Below are 4,673 nucleotides of genomic sequence, written 5' to 3'. Positions count from 1 at the left end.
CACATGATCAACCAATGTTAAATGAACACGATATAATAGATTAGAAAAACCTGAAAATATGGTCGAGGCAAGTGTTGGACACTTTGTCCTTAAGATAAGTTTACGCCACACTACGCTGCCCATGGTTGATTAGCGCTTGTCTCCCAAGATACAACGACCACGTCCTCGTAATAGTAGCCTCCAAATCACAAGGCTCCATGAACCACAATTGTGCTGAAAACTCTCTCATATGGACTCTATGAGACTCTCTAATATTTAATGCACTATATGTATGTATAATGAAAAGTTATCTTTATGTTTATAGGGGCTTCCCTATTTATAGATTTTGAGATACCTCTTTGGAAAACATGTAATCATTCATGACGAGTCAAAAGTTGCAATTATTCATTAGGATAGACACATATTTCCACCAAAAGGCATCACGTCTAATTTCTATTCAATTATTTAATTTAATATAATAATAATAATATTAAATTTTCCAACAATCCCCACATGAATGATAATTGACTCAACACTATGCAAATGACAATGCAGAGACTAGAGAGAGAACTCATTAGGAAAAGTACCACATCGGGATAGGTGGCTTTTGACTTTAAACCTTCTGTAGTGAATTACTATCGAATTTACTTGGCTAATCAGTGAACGCAATGTCTTGAACTGCTAACCTTTTTGTGTAAACTAAGACAATAGTAATCACACAATACCCTTCCAGACACCCCGTGATTGCTCGATTGTGTTCATTTTGGCCCTGAACAATTCTCGGTTTCTCATGCGTGCTTTTAGAGAATTAAGCTCTTCAAAAAATTTTCGTAGGAACGGCCTCATTCCTTACTCAAGATAGATGACTTTCCATTAAGAGTATCCTGCAATACCCCATTTTTATTTCCAAGTATAGGAATCATTAAAAGCAAAACTTATCCTAAACACGCTGCAGATAGCACTATTTCATCATAAGACATGGGAAGGAGATTATCTCCGCAGTGCTCCCATTGAATCATCCACAATTCGGTTGTCCGGTTAAACCTAGATCTTGGGATCTCCAGTCAGCTACGTTGGGTTGTCATTATGGTGATTCTTAAGATGTAGGCTTTCAACCCATTCCCCTTGATGATACAACCTACTCTCTAGTCAAACCCTTAATTAATTGGATCCACTAGGTTGATGACTATCACTTATGGTGGGCACTTATGTTTCATTCGAGAGTAGCTATTTTCCAACGTTAAGTCCTTCAAAACATATGTTAGGACTTACAAAGTAATTTCCTAATACTCGGGTACATTCCCCCACATTTAAGGTATTTGCTAGAAGATCTCCAACCTTTCAATACCTTAAAATTACCATTATAAGAGATGACATTTTGATTGTCTCATTCAATTAGCAAATTATATTTATATTCTTCTTAAGTAAATCTCATACCTCAAAAATATATAAGTTACCCCCACAATTCTTCGATAATTGTGGTTACTTTTAACATTATCATCAAATCGATCATATTTCTACTTTTAGAAGTAAGGAGCAACTAGGATAGACTTTATCTATCTTTTCTTTTAGGCTTTCAAGCCTCACAAGTCCTTTCTATGTGAAGCACTTCTCTTTGCACTCCTTTTACTTTCACATTGTAGCATTTCACATTTTATTGGTTTCATTATTTATGCATATGTGTTTACTACATATGACGCCCTAGTTAGAAATCCACACAAAGCGTATCTATTGTGTAACCCATACACATGATATCTCAAGCTTTCAGGCCTTCTTTATCTACTAACGCATGTCAGCACATAGTTTTTTAAGTGAAAAGAAACATCATTTCCTTTTATGAAAAGGTATTTCCCCTTTTCTCAGACTTCCTTATCACCCAAAAAAAAATTGCCACAACCACAATGATTAAGAAACCATGATCCAATATGTTGGGATGTTACTATAATTCCTCATCATCCAAATTAGTTGAAAGGTACAACATATATATTCAGTAAGCCTTAGTAGCAATTCAAAGTCATATATTTGTTATCATGGTGGTTACAAAAATAGCTATGCCTTTCCAGCATATCGCCATTCTGCCAAGTAATGCATATGTAGAGATATATTTTTATATTATCTACAATCATGCCAATTCACATGGGCGTTGATGCAAGGGTACCAGTTCAACAACTAATCGTCAGTATATAAAATATATATACTTTTGCATGAACAGGTATGAGTCTCCAGTCTCTGCATTTGTCCATGAATATATATGGGAAAAATGGCGCTCAGGCTATCGTCATTCTCAACTAATTGGTTAAAACAGAGACCATGTAATATATTTCCAATTGAAACTTATCATGATCTACACCCAAACCTTATTTCTCTTCAAATAGAGTTGCAACTTCATATAACAGAATATGAAAGGAAACCTATATCAAAACTGCCATACACCATGCTTTTATTACAGTGGTGGAAGTCATGATTGTTAGGAGTAATGAAGGCTCATAGTCTTATCAAGGGTGTGAAGAACCAAATTAGTACCTTAGTCTATATGTTAGTTAGGGAAGTGCTGAGTCATCATAATTAGTTAACTTTGGTATTTATGTATAAATACTGGTTGTACATAAAATCTTAATGTAATGGTAATACAGTTTCACAATTCTCTCTTTCTCTACATTTTCCTCTCTCTCTCGGTATCATCGCCGGAGTTCACGACGTTGATCTTCCGCTTCTGTGTTCTTGATTTTCTTGCATTTTCTTTCGTGCCAAACAGATCTTTTCCTTATTCTCCTTAAATTTTCAGTGAGATTCCGCTATGGCTGCAACGATGAACTCCTCAAATTCTTCTTCCTCTGCACATTTGTCAGATTCTGCTCCTCACGCTGAAGTCTCTAATCCTCTCCCTTGCTCCGATTGCTTCTGTCACCGTTCAGAACATCGCCGGTATGGTTCCGACTAAGTTGCATAGTCACAATTACATCACCTGGCGCAATTTATTTCTTCTAGTTATGAAGCGATTTAAGCTTTTAGGGCTTATCGATGGCACCGACGTATGTCCCTCTTAATTTTTTGTGACTCTACTGGCCTTCTAATTCTCAATTCTGCTCATAAAATTTGGTGTGAGCGAGATCAAATCTTGATCATTTGGATAAATTTGACTATCTCTGAAGATCTTGTTCCTTTAATTGTTGGAATAGATGATTCTAGATCTCAATGGCTTTCTCTGGAAAAACATTTTGCTGGAGCCTCTCGCACACACATTCATAGTCTTCGTACTAAGATTCAAACGATCCAAAAAGGTGATTCTTGGATGACTGACTACCTCAATTCAATTTAAAAAATCTTTGACAAATTGGCTGTTGCGGGTGAACTGATTTCTGAGTCTGATTTGGTAGCCGATATTCTGCCTGGTTTCCATGATGCTTATAAATCATTTGTTGATTCCATTGAAACCAGAAATGAATCTGTTACTTTTGATGAACTTCATGGTTTACTTTTGAGCAAGGAAATTTCCCTTCGAAAGCATAAAACTCGATTAACTGCATGTAATGCATCTACTCCATTTCATGCTTATGCTGCTCAATCATCCAATAATTATGGTCATAACTCTGGATTTCGAGGGAATTATCGAGGTCGCAACCATAATCATTCAAGATTAAATCAAAATCGCAAATTTGGGGGAAATCGCTTTACTAACCAAACTAGTGGAATTCTTGGTGCTAGTCCATCTCGATATGGTGGTTTTCAGTCTGATCAATCATCTTTCTCCTCTAGGAAATCAATTCCATGCCATCTTTGTAATTAGCATGGTCATCAAGCTCCTCATTATGGTCATCTCTTTCAATTTGCTTCTTCAAGAACTTCTGGCATCAATTAGTTTTCTGGCAACCATCAGTTTTTAGGTTATTCGCTTATGGCTATGTCTGCAGCAACTATTCCCACACCAAATTATTGGATAACAGACAGTGGTGCTTCCCATCATGTTACTCCAGGACCTTTCTTCTCTTAATTCTGCTATTCCCTACACTAACAATGAGCAACTATTTGTGGGTGATGGTAAAGGTCTGTGTATATCTCATATTGGTCGTGCCTTTATACACACATCTAATGTAGCTTTTAGACTTAAAGATGTCTTACTTGTACCTCAAGCTTCTCATAATATGTTATCTGTGTACAAATTTGTCCATGATAACTAGTGTTCTCTAACTTTTGACCCTTTTAGATTCTATATCAAGGATCTAAGAACTGGGAAGATGCTCTTCCAGGGCCCCAGTGAAGGTGGTCTTTATCCATTCTACTGGACAACTTCCAATGGATCTTCTGGAATAACAGTGCCTCCTCGTGCGTTGATGGTAACAAAGGCAGATACTTATCTCTGGCATAGAAGGCTTGGACACCTTTCTAGTGCAGTTTTACATTATGTTTTACATAATCACCATTTACTTGTAATTGGTTCAGTAAATAAATTGCCAATTTGTGTAGCTTGTCAAATGGGCAAAGCCTATAAGCTTCCATTCTTTGTGTTGCCTATTAACTCAGTCATACCATTTCATTTGGTTTATGCTGATGTATGGGGACCTTCTCCTACCTCCTATTGTACTGGTTACAAATACTACTTTATTACTAGTGGATGATTTCACAAAATACAGTTGGTTATATCCTTTGTATCTTAAATCTGATGTTGCTTCAGTACTTCAAACTTTAATTCTGGA

General features: G+C 36.4%; 1 non-coding gene across 1 annotated transcript; it reads left to right on the top strand.

Moving 5' to 3' along the window:
* The first annotated feature begins 3,332 nt into the window (after positions 1-3,332).
* Positions 3,333-3,470, top strand: LOC126609459 (small nucleolar RNA Z247). The gene has a single exon (XR_007618173.1). It is a non-coding gene; the product is annotated as a small nucleolar RNA Z247 (small nucleolar RNA).
* Positions 3,471-4,673: the final 1,203 nt, after the last annotated feature.

This window comes from Malus sylvestris, chromosome 16, assembly GCF_916048215.2.
Source record: "Malus sylvestris chromosome 16, drMalSylv7.2, whole genome shotgun sequence".
Classification (NCBI taxonomy): domain Eukaryota; kingdom Viridiplantae; phylum Streptophyta; class Magnoliopsida; order Rosales; family Rosaceae; genus Malus; species Malus sylvestris.
Note: the sequence above shows the minus strand (reverse complement) of the source record. Positions and strands in the feature narration are given on the sequence as shown.